The sequence below is a fragment of the Rhinopithecus roxellana genome, chromosome 4, assembly GCF_007565055.1.
Source record: "Rhinopithecus roxellana isolate Shanxi Qingling chromosome 4, ASM756505v1, whole genome shotgun sequence".
NCBI lineage: Eukaryota > Metazoa > Chordata > Mammalia > Primates > Cercopithecidae > Rhinopithecus > Rhinopithecus roxellana.
The window spans coordinates 23006298-23026179 of NC_044552.1; the positions used below are offsets into that span (position 1 = coordinate 23006298).

Below are 19882 nucleotides of genomic sequence, written 5' to 3' on the forward strand. Positions count from 1 at the left end.
ATAATCAATGGGCAAAGGATTCCCTATTTAATAAACGGTGCTGGGAGAACTGGTTAGCAATATGCAGAAAATTGAAACTGGACTCCTTCCTTACACCTTACCCAAAAATTAACTTATGATGGATTAAAGACTTAAATGTAAATTCCAAAACTATAAAAACCCTGGAAGAAAATCTAGGCAATACCATTCAGGACATAGGGATGGCAAAGATTTTATGATGAAAACGCCAAAAGCAACTGCCACAAAACCAAAAATTGACAAATGGGATCTAATTAAACAAAAGAGCTTCTATAGAGCGAAAGAAACTATTATCAGAGTGAACAGACATCCTACAGAATGGGAGAAAACTTTTGCAATCTGTCCATCTGACAAAGGTCTCGTATTCAGAATCTACAAAGAATTTAAGCAAATTTACATGAGAAAAACAACTTCGTTAAAAAGTGGACAAAGGACCTAAACAGACACTTCTCAAAAGAAGACATACATGTGGCCAATAAACATAAGAAAAAAAGCTAAACATCACTGATCAGAAGAAAAATGCAAATCAACACTACAATGAGATACCATCTCATGCCAGTCAGAATGGCAATTATTAAAAGTCAAGAAACAACAGATGCTGGTGAGGTTGCAGAGAAACAGGAAGGCTTTTACACTGTTGGTGGAAATGTAAATTGTTCAACCATTGTGGAAGACAGTGTGGCAATTCCTCAAAGATTTAGAACCAGAAATACCATTTGACCCAGCAATCCCACTATAGGTTATATACCCAAAGGAATATAAATCATTCTATTATAAAGGTATATGCATGTGTATGTTCATTGCAGCACTATTCACAATAGCAAAGACACAGAATCAATCCAAGTGCCCACCAATGATGGACTGGATGAAGAAAATATGGTACATATACACCATGGAATATTATGCAACCATAAAAAGGATTGAGATCAAGTCCTTTGCAGGAATATGAATGAAGCTGGAAGCCATTATCCTCAGCAAACTCACACAGGAAGAGAAAACCAAACACCACATGTTCTCACTTATAATTGGGAACTGAGCAATGAGAACACATGGAACCAGGGAGAGGAGCAGCACACACTGGGGCCTGTTGGGAGAGTGCAGTGATGGGAGGATCATTAGCAAAAATAGCTAATGCATGCCAGGGTAAACACCTAGGTGATGGGTTGATAGGTGCAGCAAACCACCATGGCACATGTTTACCTATGTAACAAACCTGCACATGTACCCTGGAACTTAAAATAAAATAAAATAAAATAAAATAAAATAAAATAAAATAAAATAAAATAAAATAAAAAGGCAAGCTTAAAGCATTAAAGAAAAATAATTAGATAAAAGAAGGCTTTGTTTTACAAAATCCTGACACAATAATTTTAATTTTGCTTTTAACGTACAGCAAGTCCTTTAGTACAGCTCTCTTTCAGAGGTGCAGCTTAATTCCCTCTCTTGAGTCTGGCTTGGACTTAATGATGCACTTCTGATATGGCCTGGCTCTGTGTTCCCACCCAAATCTCATTTTGAATTGTCTTGTGAATTGTAATCCCCACATATTGGGGGAGGGACCTCATGGGAGGTGATTGAATCATGGGGATGGTTCCCCCAAGCTGTGGAAGTCAGTGGTTGAACCTGTTTTTCCTAATGCTCCCCTCAGCACTGCCCTCCCATAATAGGCCCCGGTGTGTGTTTTGCCTCTCCCTGTGTCCATGTGTTCTCATTGCTCAGCTCACAACTATAAGTGAGAACATGCGGTGTTTGGTTTCTCGTTCCTGTGTTAGTTTGCTGAGGATAATGGCTTCCAGCTTCATCCATGTCCCGGCAAAGGACTTGATCTCATTCCTTTTTATGGCTGCATAATATTCCATGGTGTGTATGTACCATATAAGGGGATTTTCCCCACTTCACTCTGCATTTCTCTCTCCTGCCACCATGCGAAGAAGGACATGTTTGCTTCCCCTTCTGCCATGATTGTAAGTTTCCTGGGGCAGCCTCCTCAGCCATGCAGAACTACGAGTCAATTGAGCTCTTTCCTTTATACACTACCCAGTCTTAGGTATTTCTTTATAGCAATGTGAGAACAGACTAATACAACTTCTAACTGATAGAATAATGCTGACATAACAGTTTGTGACTCTGGGTGTAGAATGTGAAACTCACTGTGGCTTCCACCTTCTCTCTGTCTCTGGGATCATGAGCTCTGGGGGAAGCCAGCTGCTGTGCCATAAGCAGCCCTGCAGGAAGGTCTATGTGGCTAACAGCTGAGGCTGCTTGGGACCAGAAAACAAGGAACTAGGCCTTTTCCAACAGCCATGTGAGTGAGCCATGTTTCAAGTGAGTCCCCAGCCCCAGTGAAGCCCTCAGACAATGCAGCCCTAGGCTGACAACTGGACTGCAACCTTGTGAGAGGCCCTGAGCCAGAAGCATTCAGGGAAACCTCTCCTGGATTTCTGACCATTGGAAACTGTGGGAGATGATGAATATTTGTTGTTTTGAGCTGCTAAATTTTACATAATTTGTTATGCAATAGTAAATAATACATTTTCACAAGAGGATGTATTATTACACGTTAATTTGCATTTGCTCTAAATTTATCATCATCATATTACTATTTTTGAGACAGGGTCTTGCTCTGTCACCCAGACTGGAGTGCAGTGGCATGATCATCATGCACTGCAGTGTCAACCTCCTGGGCTCAAGGGATCCTCTGATCTCAACCTCCTAAGCAACTGGGACAGCAGGCATGAATTAACATGCCTGGCTAATTTTCTATTTTTTATTCTTTTGTAGAAATGGGGGTTTCACCATGTTGCTCAGGTTGATCTTGAACTTCTGCAGTCAAATCTTCCTTCCTCTGTCTTCAACAGTGCTAGGATTGCAGGCATGAGACACTACACCTGGTCTAAATTAGCTATAAGATAATAAACATGTAACTTAGTTTTAAAAGGTAAGGAGAATTTTCATGGCTGAAGGGGACGTATTTTATTACCATTCACAATGATCACTTTACTACAACTTCAATTTCCAGCTGTGTCCCAATAAAGCACAAAAGGAAGATCCAATCCTTGCTAGGCTGATTCTGTGATGGCCCCCAACAGCCAGCTCCTGGTCATTCACCTTCCTCTAGTTATTCAACCAACTCTAAGGTAGGTGCTGCTGTGAAGGGATTTAGCAGATATAATTAAGGGGCTCAATTAGTTGACTTTAGGCTGGGTTTATCCTGCTTGGACTGTCCTAATCAGATGAGCCCTTTAAAGGACTGGGTTCTTCCTGAGCATAGAGATTCACAGTGTGAGAGGGATTCAACATGAGGGGTTTCCTCCACCGTGGGCTTTGAAAATGAAGAGGCTGTGTAGGAAAGAACGCTGGGGGGGAACCAGGAATTGAGCACAGCCCTCTCTGTTCTCTACAGTGACAGCCAGTGAAGAACAGGGACCTCAGTCTTACAATTGCCAGAAACTGCATTCTGCCACCTCTGTATAAGCCTGAAGGGGATTCAAAATGAAAACACAGCTTTGGGAAGCCCGCAGCAGAGATTCTATCCACATCATGCCCAGATTTCTGACTAAGGAACTATAAACAGATAAACGGGTGTTGTTTGGCCGGGTGTAGTAGCGCACACCTGTATCCTAACATTTGAGGAGCTGACACAGGAGGATCACTTGCAGCCAGGACTTTGAGACCAGCCAGGATAATACAGTGAGACACTCGTCTCTACAGTTTTTTTAAAGTACCTTGGCATGGTGGCACTCGCCTGCAGTCCTAGCTACTCTGAAGACTGAGGCAGGAGGGTCCCTTGAGCCCAGAAGTTTGAGGCTGCCGTGAGCCATGATCATGTGACTACACTTCACCCTGGATGACAGTGGGAGACTCTGTCTCTAATAACAAATCAATGAATACAATAAATGGGTGTGTTTAAAGTCAATGCTTGTGACAATTTGTTACACAGTCTTATAAAATTCATAGAGACTCAAAAGACTCATGGAATGAATTGATGAATTGATACGCACACTAGTTACATAAAATAAAATGTATTTTAACTTTTTCAGTGTTTTACATTTTATAATTGTCTGTGATGCAATTTAATACATTCATATTTCATTCAGTCAGTCAACAAAAATTAATTTAATCCCTACGATGAACCTGGTATGCCCTCATATGCTCAAGTGCCTGACATTCTAGAAGCTTCACAAGAACAAGGTGGAGCCACTGGAGTGTTTTGGTGGAGAAATGACACACTCTACTCACAGCAGCAGGACCACTGTGGAGAGAACAGTCACGCAGCAGGTCATGTGACAGTGCTAGAGCCACAATTCAGGAGTGACAGGGTGGTGGGGATTAAGGGGAGAAGAGGGCCTGAGGGATGAGAGGGACGGAGGGAAGGGCTGGAGAAGCAGAAGTTGAGGAAAAGGAGCAGAGGGAAAGAATTCCAAAGCAGCAGAATTCTTAGGTTTAAATACATTGTTTTATAGATTTTAATACATCCATCTACAGAGCCTTGCAGGGTGACCTTTGAGGTTGGCCTTTAATGTCTTATGTGGGTCTACCTAGAAACTAATCGTTTTTATGTTAATCAGGTTTAAAAGTACTGAGTATTCCTAAAAAATATACACGCCACTTACATGTGGATACTTCCTAAAAACAGCCAGTGCATGAGCACTAGTGAGGGGCACTGTGACTGCATTGAGCACTTGCAACTGTGAGGTGGATAAAGTCTGTACTGACTCGTGGTTGCAACATACACAGTGTGCTGCTTTGTATTGAGGAGATGTCTTGGACTCACAGGGAAACTCAGGGCTACAGAATGGTGGTAAATTTAAAGTACAACAAGTGGGAGTCACAGATACATTGTCCGGGAAAATGAAACTTAGGAGCTTTGTGAGTCCTGTTGTAACGCTTTAGACACATTTATATATCAAGGAGCCAAAGTCACATTTTTTTTTTTTTTTTTTTGAGACGGAGTCTTGCTCTGTCACCCAGGCTGGAGTGCAGTGGCCAGATCTCAGCTCACTGAAAGCTCTGCCTCCCGGGTTCATGCCATTCTCCTGCCTCAGCCTCCCAAGTAGCTAGGACTACAGGCGTCCGCCACCTCAACCGGCTAGTTTTTTGTATTTTTTTAGTAGAGGCGGGGTTTCACCGTGTTAGCCAGGATGGTCTCGATCTCCTGACCTAGTGATCCACCCGTCTCGGCCTCCCAAAGTGCTGGGATTACAGGCTTGAGCCACCGCGCCCGGCCATTTTTTACCGATTAGATTTCTGATCATTCAGGGGTTACCAAGATTCCGCTACCACTATAGTTAATAAACAAAAAGCAAACTGGTCTGTATTCTATCTCATGCACTCAGGCACAACTTTTCCAGATTTAAAGAAAGAAAAAAACAAAACAAAACAAAACAAAACACCGTGTCTTTACACCTCCAACCCCAGGGCGAGTTCACTCTCTGGCACCAAGCTCCCTGGGGTGAGTTTTCTTCTAGAAGAGTACAGAGGGACAAGCAAGGAATGGGAGGCAGGGAGTCCAGTTCAGGGACAGGGATTCCGGGATGAAAAGTGAAGGAAGAGGAACGGGGCCCATGTCGAGGGCTTCTCCCTGGTTTCTTAGACAGCTCCTGGGCCAAGACTCAGGGAGACATTGAGACAGAGCGCTTGGCACAGGAGTAATGGGTCAGGGCGACGTCCCAGGGCCCCAGGCGTGGCTCCCAGGGTCTCAGGCCCCACAGGCAGTGTGTGGATTGGGGAGGCCCCGTCTTGAGGATTCCCCATCTCCGCAGAGTTTCTCTCCTCCTTCTCCCAACCTGTGTCGGGTCCTTCTTCCTGGATTCTCACCGGGCGACTCCAGTTCTCACTCCCATTAGGTGACAGGTTTTTAGAGAAGCCAGAGTCGCCGCGGTCCCGGTTCTAAAGTCCTCGCTCACCCACTCGGACTCTGATTCTCCCTAGACGCCAAGGATGGTGATCATGGCGCCCTGAACCCTCCTCCTGCTGCTCTCGGGGGCTCTGGCCCTGACAGAGACCTGGGCGGGTGAGTGCGGGATCGGTCGAGAGATGGCCTCTGCAGGGAGGGACCAGGGGCGCGCCCGACGGTGGTGCAGGACCAGGGGAGCCGCGCCGCGCCCGGAGGAGGGTCGGGCGGGTCTCAGCCCCTCCTCGCCCCCAGGCTCCCACTCCATGAGGTACTTCATCGCTGCCGTGTCCCGGCCCGGCATCATCGATGAAGGCCCACCGCTTCATCGCCGTGGGCTACGTGGACGACAAGTAGTTCATGAAGTAGTTCATGCGGTTCGACAGCGACGCCGCGAGTCCGAGGATGGAGCCGCGGGAGCCGTGGGTGGAGCAGGAGGGGCCAGAGTATTGGGAAGAGCAGACACGGAACACCAAGGCCCACGCACAGACTGACAGAGTGAACCCGCGGACCCTGCGCAGCTACCACAACCAGAGCCAGGCCGGTGAGTGACCCCGGCCGGGGGTGCAGATCACAACCCCCCACCTCCATGCCCTACGGTCCACCCGGGTACTCCCGAATCTCCAGGTCTGAGATCCACCCCGAGGCCACGGGACCCGCCCAGACCCTCTACCTGGGAGAAGCCCATGCGCCTTTACCAAAATCCCTGCGGGTTGGTCCGGGAGGGGGCGAGGCTCGGTGGGCGGGGCTGACCGAGGGGGCGGGGCCAGGGTCTCACACCCTCCAGTGGATGATTAGTTGCGACCTGGGGCCCGACGGGCGCCTACTCCGCAGGTATGAACAGTTCGCCTACGATGGCAAGGATTACCTCGCCCTGAACGAGGACCTGTGCTCCTGAACCACAGCAGACACTATGGCTCAGATCTCCAAGCGCAAGTGTGAGGCGGCCAAAGTGACTGAACGAAGAAGAGCCTACCTGGAGGGCACGTGCGTGGAGTGGCTCCACAGATACCTGGAGAATGGGAAGGAGATGCTGCATCGTTCGGGTACCAGGGGCCATGGGGCGCCTCCCTGATCTCCTGTAGACCTCCCAGGCTGGCCTAGCACAAGGAGAGGAAGAAAATGGGACCAACACTAGAATAGCGCCCTCCCTCTGGTCCTGAGGGAGAGGAATTCTCCTGGGTTTCCAGATCCTGTACCAGAGAGTGATTCTGAGGGCTCGTCCTGCTCTCTGGGACAATTAAGGGATGAAGTCTCTGAGGAAGTGGAGGGGAAGACAATCCCTGGAATACTGATCGGGGTTCCCTTTGACCCCACAGCAGCCTTGGGCACCAGGACTTCTCCCCTCAGGCCTTGTTCTCTGCCTCACACTCAATGTGTGTGGGAGTCTGACTCTAGCTCCTCTGAGTCCTTTGGCCTTCACTCAGGTCAGAATCGGAATTCCCTGCTCCCCCGCTTAGAGACTAGAACTTTCCAAGGATTAGGAGATTATCCCAGGTGCCCGTGTCCAGGCTGGTGTCTGGGTTCTGTGCTCCCTTCCCCCTTCCCCTGCCAAGTATCTGATTCATTCTTAGTATGGTCACATACTGGTGCTGCTGGAGTGTCCCATGAGAGATGCAAAGTGCCTGAGTTTTGGGACTCTTCCTTTCAGACCCCCCCAATTCACACGTGACCCCCCATCCTGTCTTTGACTATGAGGCCACCCTGAGGTGCTGAGCCCTGGGCTTCTATCCTGTGGAGATCAGACTGACCTGGCAGCAGGACGGAGAGGACCAGACCCACGACATGGAGCTCGTGGGGACCAGGCCTGCAGGGGATGGAACCTTCCAGAAGTGGGCAGCTGTAGTGGTGCCTTCTGGAGAGGAGCAGAGATTCACGTGCTATGTGCAGCACCAGGGGCTGCCTGAGCCCCTCATGCTGAGATAGGGTAAGGAGGGAGATAGAGGTATCATGTCTCTTAGGGAAAGCAGGAGCCCCTCTGGAGACCTTTAACAGGGTCGGTGGTGGGGCCTGGGATCAGAGACCCTCACCTTCCCCTCCTTTTCCAGAGCAGTCTTCCCAGCCCAACATCCCCATCGTGGGCATCATTGCTGGCCTGGCTGTCCTTGCAGCTGCCGTCACTGGAGCTGTGGTCATTTCTGTGCTGTGGAGGAAGAAGAGCTCAGGTAAGGAAGGGGTGACAAGTGGGGTCTGAGTTTTTTTGTCCCACTGAGGGTTCCAAGCCCCAGGTAGAAGTGTACCCTGCCTGGTTACTGGGAAGCACCATCCACACTCATGGGCCGACCCAGCCTGGGCCCTGTGGGCCAGCACCTACTCTTTTGTAAAGCACCTGTGACAGTGAAGGACAGATTTATCACATTGATGATTGTAGTGATGGGGACCTGATCCCAGTAATCACAGGTCAGGGGAAGGTCCCTGGCTAAGGACAGACTTTAGGAGGGCAGTTAGTCCAGGACCCACATCTGCTTTCCTTGTTTTCCCTGATCCTGCCTTCGGTCTGCTGTCACACATTTCTGGAAACTTCTCTGGGGTCCAAGACTAGGAGTTTCCTCTAGGGCCTCATGGCACTGCCACCTTTCTGACCTCTCACAGGACATTTTCTTCCCACAGATAGAAAAGGAGGGAGCTACTCTCAGGCTGCAAGTAAGAATGAAGGCGGCTGATCCCTGAGATCCTTGGGATCTTGTGGTTGGGAGCCCATGGGGGAGCTCACTCAGGCAATATTTCCTCCTCTGGCCATATCTCCTGTGGGCTCTGACCAGGTCCTGTTTTTGTTGTACCCCAGGCAGTGACAGTGTCCAGGGCTCTGATGTCTCTCACGGCTTGTAAATGTGAGACCCTGGGGGCCTGATGTGTGTGGGTTGTTGGGGGGAACAGTGGACATAGCTGTGTCATGAGGTTTCTTTGACTTGGATGTATTGAGCACGTGATGGGCTGTTTAAAGTGTCACCCCTCACTGTGACAGATATGAATTTGTTCATGAATGTTTTTCTGCAGTCTGAGACAGCTGCCTTGTGTGGGACTGAGTGGCAAGATTTGTTCACGCTTTCCCTTTGTGACTTCAAGAACCCTGACTTCTTTTTCTGCAAAGGCATCTGAATGTGTCTGTGTTCCTGTAGGCATAATGTGAAGAGGTGGGGAGACCAGCCCAACCCCATGTCCACCATGACCCTCTTCCCCACGCTGACCTGCATTCCTTCCCCAATCACCTTCCCTGTTCCAGAATTGGGGCTGGGATGTCTCCATCTCTGTCTCAACTTTATGGTGTACTGAGCTATAACTTCTTACTTCCCTATTAAAATTAGAATCTGAGTATAAATTTACTTTTTCAAATTATTTCCAAGAGAGGTTGATGGGTTAATTAAAGGAGAAGATTCCTGAAATTTGAGAGACAAAATAAATGGAAGACATGAGAACCTTCCACGGTACAGGTGTTTCTTGTGCTGATTTGTTGCAGAGGAGGAGACTAGATGGGGCTGTGCCCAGTGGGTGCTCAGGCCACCATGAACTTCATGTGGTCACTGCTCGGCTGGGTCGTCTTTGCTGCTCCATTGTCTTTGGCCTTTCAGTACAACCTTGCCCCACCAGGATCTGTGATCACAGGTGTTAGGCAGGAATCTAGACCCAACATGGCGGCATTACCCGGCGTAGCAGGCCTTTTGTTAAAGACTCCCTTCACCCTTGTACACACCCGCAGACTTACATGCGTCAGAGTTCTGGCTAGGCAGCCACACTCTCCCATGACCTGCAGCTCACCTGCATTCCACAAGTTCCTAAACAGCAGTTTCGGTTGACAGTTTCCAAAGACTCCTTCTCATGACCCTTACTCAACTCCTGCCCTAGTAGTTTCAAGACCCCCCAGGCCCTGTTTGCACAACCAGCTTCCCTACCTCTCGGGCTACAAAAAGTCCCTACCCTCCTCCCTCAGCGCGACTTCCTCGGCCCGCACCTTTGGACTGAGGAATCTCACCAGCGAGTCCTAATAAAGGCTATTCTCACTGCCATTTGCCTTGTGTCTTCGTTCCCGGTTTGGCTCCAGCCTCAGTTTACCTTTACAACAGGGACTTGGATATCATCTAGGGTGGCCCCTATACATAGAAGTTCCTGTGTTATCAGAAGAAAAATCTTCAGACCCCTATACCTCTTCCCCTCCTTCCAGGGCTCTTTCAATTGTATTTCCATCTTTTCCCCAACCTTCTTTTTTTTTTTGAGACTGAGTCTCACTCAGGCTGGAGTGCAGTGGCGCCATCTCGGCTCACTGCAACCTCCACCTCCTGGATTCAAGTGATTCTCCTGTCTCAGTCTCCCTAGTAACTGGGACTACAGGTACGTGCCACAACGCCCAGCTTATTTTTTGTATTTTTAGTGGAGATGGAATTTCACCATGTTAGACAGGATGGTCTTGATCTCCTGACCTTGTGATCCGCCCACCTCTGCCTCCCAAAGTGCTGGGATTACAGGCATGAGCCACCAAGCCTGGCCTTCCCAACATTCTTAAAGGAAGCAGATTCTGAAACTTCCAGAGAGGAGAGGTCCCAGAGTTTTTCATCATAGGTTATTTTCTATTGGAACTCCTCTTCTGCTCTCTCTCCTACTCTTCTTCCTGCCCTGAGTTGTAGTAATCCTAGTGCTGGCTCCAATTCAAACTCATGGATTTGTAAAGCAGAGTCTAATTTAGATTCACATGTGGTTGGATAATTGGACCCATAAGCCTAGGGTTATCTTTCCTGAAGAGAAAAATACGTTTGTGTGCTGCAGTGTGCAGGAGGGTTGGTGTGGGAGGAGGGAGGGAGGGGCGACACAAAAGTAGCCCTGGCAAGAAAAGCACTGGTGCATTTATGTCCACATGAGATAATATTGTTCTGTAGCTGCTACAAAATGACATTTGACCTGAGGTTACATTAATAAAGGTATTGCCTTTAGAATAGGGAGGTGCTCTACAGTGATCATCCATTCAACTGACATTTGTTGTCTGCTAGGTATACGACTGTTTTTGCATTTAGAAAACATCACTAAAGTAAAAACAGAAACATTTCTGGCCTTGTGGTGTATACGTTCTAGATGCAAGCTTGTCCAACCCGTGGCTCTCGCGATGCATGGGGCCCAGGACAGCTTTAGAATGTGACAACTTTTTTGCTTATTTGTAGTGGCAGATATCATGAAAATTATCCATGCACCTTTTTTTCTTTTCTCTATTTTTTTCTGCTCATCAGCTGTAATTAGTGTATTTTTTTGTGTGGCTCAAGACAATTCTTCCCATGTGAACCAAGGAAGACAAACGATTGGACACCTCTGTAGGCAGATGATAGATATAGTATAAGCAGAGTAGGAACAGAAGATGCTTGAGTGAGAAGGTGGCAAGTGCTGTGTGGCAGGTGATCCAGAGTGTGGGCTGTGGGGACAGGGAGGTGGCTGTTGTGCTGGGTGGTCAGCATGGGCCTTGTTGCAAATGTGACCTTGAAGTAAAGATTTGAGGTATGTGAGGAGTTATCCACAAGGATGCCTGGGAAAGTTCTTTTCAGGCAGGGGAACCTTTAGTGCAGATGCACTAGGGCAGGAAATTGTCTGTGTTCCTGGAAGGATGAAGAGGTCAGAAGGGTTGAACAGAGAGAAACTGAAATGAGGTCAGAGGTGTGGACAGAGCAGGTAGCCCTGGAGGGTGTGGGAAGGGTGTTGACCTTTGCTCTGAATGACATGGGGAGTTAGAGGACAGTTTTGAAAAGTGGGACATGGTAGGACTTATCCTTTGAAAGCTTCTCTCTGGCTGCTGTGCCGAGAACAGAATTCAGAGGTGGGGACCAGTGAGGCAGTGGGGAAAACGGTGGGAAAGCAGTGGAGTATTCCAGGATGGAGATGTTGCTTACCTTGACTGGGGTGTGAGCAGGGGAAATAGTGGGAAGTGAAGGGACTCTGGATGAATGTGAAGATGGACTTCACAGCACTTGCTAATGGATTTATCTGTGGTGTGAGAAGAAGAATCAAGGGCACCCACAGTGTTGGACTGAGTGAGCAGAAGGGTGGAGCTGCTGTCAGTGGAGATGGGGAGACTCTGGCAGGAGCATACAGAGGAGAGGGCATCGCAGGCATTCGTGGAGGAGACATCTGTGAGGAATGCAGGTGAGGGGCCCAGATGCCTCTGCAGCTACAGATTCATCATCCAATCACTCTCCTAATTCCACCACCCCTGTGTCTCAGAGCCAGAGCACTGATTCTCCCCTGGGCTGTCTGCACAGGCAGGTGAAAAGGAAGTTACGGTCTGCTGTTGGTTATAAGTCACAGATTATTATACTTTCTCAGATAATTAAAGAAATAATAAGAGAATTTTTAACTAGAACACTTATTGAGAAGACCACAATAATGCAAAGTTTTTATTCATCTAAAGAAGGCAACATAAGGAAATAGTTGAGCAAGAAAGAAATAATATTAGAAGGCAGCAAATGACAATGTACAGACTTAAATAAACCCAATGAGGTCAACAATTACATTAAACATAATGGACTCAGACACTCCAATTACAAGACAAATAGTGCAGAGGGGTAAAAATAAATAAGTAAATAAATAAATAACCATAGGCTATTTACAAATGCCATAATTTCAGTAGAAGGTACAGAAAAGTTAAAAGGATAGAAAAGAAATACCAGACAAACATTCATGAGAAACCACATGGAGATGTCATTTAGAAAAATTACAGGACATGAGTCTCCTGAGACATAGAGTACATGCAGACAGCTCACAATGTGTTTTTCCTTTTTTTCAGAGACAAGGTCTGTTGCCCAGGCTGCAATGCAATGGTGATATCATACCTCACTGTAACCTCAAACTCCTGGGCTGAAGCAATCCTCCTGCCTCAGCCTTCCGAGTAACTAGGACGACAGGCATGTGCCACCACACCTACTATAATGTCTCATTTTCTCATTTGCTGAGGTGTGATCAAGGAAACAATATCGTGCCATATATTTGACTTGCAGCAGGTACATAACAAATGTCGGGTAAATTAAGAAATAAAACTATTTAGTAATCCAAGCCATATCCACATTTACATTTTACAGGTGAGGAGCAACATCCCAGACAAGTAAAATAAACTGATTTACATCATCCAGAGCAGAACTGAGAACATATTCCCTGTGGTAAAGGAATCAGAGCTCTACCAGGGGTCATAGCAGGTATCATGCAAGTCAGATACGCCGCTAATTACTAGAATTGGAATTGATACATTTTGAGATACACTAAACAAAGGGTTTGGGAGGATTAATTGAACGCAGAAATAAAGGAAGAAAATAGATTTGTTTAAAAGATGGACAGAATCTTTAAAGAAACAACATTTTTTTTTTAAGTGGACTTATGTGGACCAAAGTAAAGATGAGTTCAAGTGTCAGGTGGGAAAATGCCTAAGTGCAGCTTCCAGACCTAAGGGAGACCTAAAAATCCCGGGACATTTTCGGTTGTCATATGGGGATTGGTGGGAGTGGGTGAGTGGGGGTGCTGCTGGCAAATCTCCCACAATGCACAGGCCACTCCACAAGGGATTCTCTGTCCCAAACTGTTAATAGTGCGCTATTGAGAAACCCGCCCCAGAGGTAAGTGCTGTAGTGTCCTCACCATTTCACCGATTAAGAAACTGAGGCACCAGGAAGAAAAGTGTCAGTACGACCAGAGCTGCAGGCTGAATCCAGGCCACCTGGCTGCAGGGTCTTGGCTCCCCTGATTAAGTCAGGGACCCGGGAGCCGACCACAAACAATCCCAGCTGCGTGGTGCCTTCATGGTCTGTGGGCGCCTTCATGGTCTGTGGGCGCCCCCTGGTGTTGACACTGGCCCTGGAGCCAAATGAGGCTTGAGAGAAAAGGAAACAGGTTTGGATAGCGGGATACTCCTTCAGGCTCTCCAGATTTCAAGCCATGACTTACACTCAGAAAAAATAATGTCCGCCTTAATTATCTCTCCAACCCTGTTTTTCCCAGTCCCGTCCAGTTCCCTCCCTCGACTGCATCAACATCAGTACCTGCCAGATGCCCAGCACCCACCATGTGAGGAGCGAAAAGGCCCCAGGACTAAAGGACAAGACGAGGTTCCACCCCAGCCATCCCTCCCTTCCTAGAGCTCTAACTCCGTGCGTTTAGTGCTTAGGCTCTTAACCTGGGGTCCGCGAACCCACTTTCCTATGACACTGCATGCAGAAGTGATGTTACATGCACACATGACTTCATTACAGGACATTGGATATTAATATTCATCAGATCAGCGGGGGGCCCAAGACATCACTCTTCCCCCAACAGTTTGTGATACTCTGAATTAAAGAAAAGGTAGAGATTGAGGGAGGTCCTAACTCCAAATCTTCTACCACTTCCAGGGAAGTGCTGAAAAGAAGTGCAAAGTACTCAACCTGCTCTGGGGATACACCGGGAAGGCAGAGAGTTGATGGATTTCAAATTCCATCAAAGAAATACAATTTTGGCAAAATATCCAAGTCACTTTTCTAAGCCCTGGGCAGCAGCTCAAAACAAACAACATCAAAAACAAAACAAAGTATCAGCCCAGGTGAAATCATTGAAGCTATGAAACTTTGTGAGACCTGTAGTTACAGAGAAGGACAATTCAATTTGGGGGTGCAGCAGAAAACCCCTACATTATATAGTGTGGGGAAAAGAAAGAGAGATCAGACTGTTACTGTGTCTATATAGAAAGAAGTAGACATAAGAGACTCCATTCTGTTCTGTATTTGAGATGCTGTTAATCTGTAACCCTATCCCCAATCCTGTCCTTGCAAGAGACATGTGCTGTAGTGACTCAAGGTTTAAAGGATTTTGGGCATGTGCAGGGTGTGCTTTGTTAAACAAGTGCCTGAAGGCAGCTTGCTGGTTAAAAGGCATCACCATTCTCTTAATCTCAAGTACCCAGGGGCACATACACTGTGGAAGTTCGCAGGGACCTCTGCCTAGGAAAGCTAGGTATTGTCCAAGGTTTCTCCCCATGTGATAGTCTGAAATATGGCCTTGTGGGAAGGGAAAGACCTGATGGTCCCCCAGTCCGACACCCGTGAAGGGTCTGTGCTGAGGAGGATTAGTAAAAGAGGAAAGAAGGCCTCTGGGCAGCTGAGATAGAGGAAGGCATCTGTCTCCTGCCCGTCCCTGGGAGATGGAATGTCTCCGTGTAAAACCCGATTGTATGTTCTATCTACTGAGATAAGAGAAAACCACCTTAGGGCTGAAGGTGGGACTTGCTAGTGGCAATGCTGCTCTTTATGCACTAAAAAGGTTTATGGAGATATTTGCATATGCATGTCAAGGCACAGCACTTTTCCTTAAACTTATTCGTGTCACAGAGATCTTTATTCATATGTCTTTCTGCTGACCTTCTCCCTGCTATGATCCTATTGTCCTGCCACTTCCCCTTTTCCGAGATGGTAAAGATAATGATCAATAAATACTGAGGGAACTCAGAGACCGGTGCCGTCGCGGGTCTTCTGTATGCTGAGCACCGGTCCCCTGGGCCCACTTTTTCTTTCTCTATACTTTGTCTCTGTGTCTCATTTCTTTTCTCAAGTCTCTCCTTCCACGTAACGAGAAACGCCCACAGGTGTGGAGGGGCAGGCCACCCCTTCAATATAGGGTTTTTCCTCATCATGAAGGTCCCCTGAAGGGACCTTCTCCCTTTAGCAGTATATAGTGAGGCCGTTGCTGTGTAAAAAAGAATCTCCTTGATTCCTGATGTTTACATTTACTACTCACTTCTTTGACTTTGTAGATGCCAATTTCACATTCGACATCTTTCCGTTATTTTCCTTACTCTATCTAAGCAGAGGATTTAAACTTGTTTCTGAAGCAGAAAACCAGGGACTGGTTATGAGCTATCACCCCACTTTGTGGCTCTCTTATGCAATAAACATAAGAGATCGTGGGCCAACAGAATTTGTAGCAAGGTAAACATAAACCCTTCATTTCAGCGTCTTTGTCTGGTGATGTTCTAGTCTTGCTCCAGTCTTAACATTTAAAAATATATAATTTCACTTAAATTTCATTTTATAGGAAGTCATATATATTCATTTCTGTTGGGTTTGTTAGTGAAAGCCTTCTCAAAACAACTGTGGAGGAAAGACAGGTGAATAAATGCATGGTGCTCCCATGTGTTAGTGCTCACTGCCTCTTACAAATGTGTCAGCCCCACTGCAACACATGGTGCATCAACAAATGGTGCTGGAAACCTGGATATCCACATGCAAAAGAATGATGCTGGAGAAAATTCATGCCCTTCCATTACACCCTTTTCAAAAATTAAGTCAGAATGACTCAAAGAATTAACCTTAAGAGTTGAACTTGTAAAACCCTTAAGAAAGCACTAAGGAAAAGCTTATGGACATTCGAATTGGTAGTGGTTTCTTGGCTGGTGACCAAAAGCACAAGTAATAAAAGAAAAATGACAATTAGACTTCCTCAAAATGTAAAAGCTTTTTTGCATCAAAGGACACTATTAAAAGAGGCAAAAGAAAATGCACAGAATAGGAGAAACTATTTGCCAATCATATATCTGATAAAGAATTAATATCCAGAATATGTAAAGAACTATAATTCAACAATAGCAAAACAATCTCATTCAAAAATTGGTGAAATACATGAATAGACAATTATCCAAAGAAGATATACAATAAGGACATAAAAATAAGGAATTCCAACAAGGACATAAAAATATGGTAAACTTCACTAGGCCAAGTGTTGAAGATATGGAGAAATGGGAACACTTGCACACTGCTGGTGAGAGTGTACAGTGGTGCAGCCACCATGGAAAACAGTATACTGACTCCTCAAGAAAGTAAAAATAGAATTACTGTAGGAGACAACAATTCCACTTTTGAGGCATATAGTTAAAAGAATTGAAAGCAGGAACTCACACAGATATTTGTACACTCAGGCCCATAGCAGCACTATTCCCAATACCCAAAAGGTGGAAGCAACCGAGTGTCCATCAGAGGATGACACTCGGAGGAAACAGTCCACAGTGCACATACACATGGAATATTATTCAGCCTTAAAAGTGAATAAAATTCTGATTGAATGAACCTTGAAAGCACTGTAAGTGAAATAAGCCAGAAATAAACAAATATGATATTTGACTTATATGAGGTAGCTAGAATAAGCTAATTCACAGAAACGGGAAGTAGAATAGAGGTTACCAGGGAATGGGCAGTTATGGTTTAATGGGTACAGTTTCTGTTTGGGAACATGAAAATGTTCTGGAAATGGATATTGGTGGTGGTTACATAACACTGTAAATGTGTTTAATGTCACCAAACTGTACACTGAAAAAATAGTTGGATGGTAAATTATATATTATGTGTCAGGCCTCTGAGCCCAAGCCAAGCCCTCGCATCCCCTATGACTTGCAGGTATATGCTCAGATGGCCTGAAGTAACTGAAGAGTCACAGAAGAAGTGAAAATGCCCTGCCCCACCTTAACTGATGACATTCCACCACAAAAGAAGTGAAAATGGCCAGTCCTTGCCTTAAGTGATGACATTACCTTGTGAAAGTCCTTTTCCTGGCTCATCCTGGCTCAAAAAGCTCCCCCACTAAGCACCTTGTGACCCCCACTCCTGCCCGCCAGAAAACAACCCCCCTTTGACTGTAATTTTCCTTTACCTACCCAAATCCTATAAAACAGCCCCACCCTTATCACCCTTCGCTGACTCCTTTTTCGGACTCAGCCTGCCTGCACCCAGGTGAAATAAATAGTCATGTTGCTCACACAAAGCCTGTTTGGTGGTCTCTTCACACAGACGCGCATGACAGTATGTTTGTTTTACCACAATTTTAAAAAATGTATCCACACTAAATCCAATCACAGCTCTCACCGAGATTTTTTAATACTGGTGTTTCAACAAGCACATTGCCGCTGTGGAGGGGAGGTCCTTGGAGTTCTTATGCCACTATGTTCTTTTGTGTCACTCCTCAGCCACTTTTGAATTGTGCTTATGCATCACATTCCTGATCTGCTAAGTACTTTCAAGAAAGTTATTCATATGGTCAAAATTCATCAAGCACCTAACTTGTTCTTGGGGCTGTACTCTATGGAGTTGATCTCAGAAAAAAGAATCAAATTCGTTGGACCTCATAGATGGTACAGGTGGGGGGTTGGAATACGGGTAAGGAAATCATAACACAACATGTTACAGTATTTTATATTATTTTTTCCTTTGAATGCTACATTATTAATATTTTATAATGACTACTGACAGGTACCAATGATTACAAATTAAAATTTCTGCTTTCTTTCTCTGTTTCTTTCTTATATATTTCTCTGTCTTTGTAAATATTTTTAGACTGGGCATTTTGGAGATAGTTCAACAGTTTCATTTATACGATGATATTTTGTTTGACTCTTATTCCTTAAAGAGAGATTTGCCAGCCACAAACTTCTGGTTGGACATTGGTTTTCTCTCAGCTCTTGATCATTATGCCTCTTCTGGCTGCTGTGGCTGACAGGGAAAAATCAATTACATCTTAAACCAGTTGCTTCTTAGATGATCTGTGTTTCTTCTGTGGCTACTTTTAAGATGATCATTTCCCTTTAACATCTGAAGTTCCAGTGCAGTGTGAGTAAATGTGGATCCTTCATTCACAGTGCTGTGTATACATTTGCTTCATCTTTACCCATAACCTTTTTATGGAATGCCTCATACATTTACTCACTTTTTGATGTGTAGGAATTTGACTAGACTAATGTTAAATCTCATTTGACCACCATGTACACTGTGAAATCTAAAATAATGGCCCCACAAATATCTCCAAGCCCTAAGCCTCATCATCTTTACATATGTTACCTTACGAAACAAAAGAGAAATTGCCAATATGATTAACAGGATGGACCTTTATTTGTGGAGATTATCTTGGATTTTCTGGGTGAGCCCAATCTGATCATGAATTCTTAAAAGTAGAGATGACTGAAGAAATGTGGGTCAGATGGAGTGTTGAATTTCTTTTACAGTAATTTCTTCATCTACTAAAATATGGTCATCTCTGCTTTTTTAATTCTTTAAGTGGTGAAATGCATTAAAAGATTTACAGTTTATATATTATTGCATTCTTGGGATACATAACTTGGTCAAGATAATCTGTTCATTGCACACAGGTAGATATAGTCTACTAATATTTTTCTCAGGATTTTCACACATAGTTACATAAAAGTGATTCTCCTATAGTAATCTTTCCTTATTGATTTCCTAACTGATTCTTGAATCAATGTTATTCATGCCTAATAAAATTTGAGTTGTTTGGATTTTCCTACGTTTCCCTATATATCTTTAATATTTTATGTAAGTCCAGTATATTTTTGATATATGAGCGTACTTATAAAACTGGATATGTTTGAAGGGAAATAGAATACTTACAATTGTTTTAACTTGTTTACTTATAGTGAGTCTTTCTGTTGACAAAATTTTTTTCAGTTTCAAGACTGTTTAAATCTCTCCTATATCTGCAGTGGTATATTTGTCTGTTATGACACTGTCTTGTTCTTAATTAGCATTGCCTGTTTTATTTCTCTGTTCAATGAACAGCTGCTTTTGGCAGGCTGGGTTCTCAGCAGTGGCAGCTGCCAGGTCAGCCTTGGTGAGTTGAGTCAGTTGCTGTGTCCATGGAGTGTCTATCGCAGCCACCATGGCCACTTTGTGCACGGACTCCATGAGCAAGCCCTGTGTGGCGGAGTGGCATCGTCTGTCAAGCCATCTTGCCCACCTGATTACAGGGAGCCCCAGCCCCTTGGAGCCCCTCTGTTGGGCATCCACGTGCAATCACTATCATCACACAGTCTGCCCATAGCAAGAGGCGTATGCAGACCCCTCTATTTTTCCCAAGTTCCTGACTGGCAAGATGACCCATGAGCCACTGCCCATGACTCATTCACTCATGCACTATTGGGGCATCATTTCACACCCCCCACCTTCTATGGGCCTGTTTGGGATTTGATTTCTAGTTCCTGGC

General features: G+C 45.4%; 1 pseudogene; it reads left to right on the plus strand.

The window, feature by feature from the left end:
* Positions 1-19882, plus strand: part of LOC104676776 — a 64548-nt pseudogene that overhangs the window by 17904 nt on the left and 26762 nt on the right.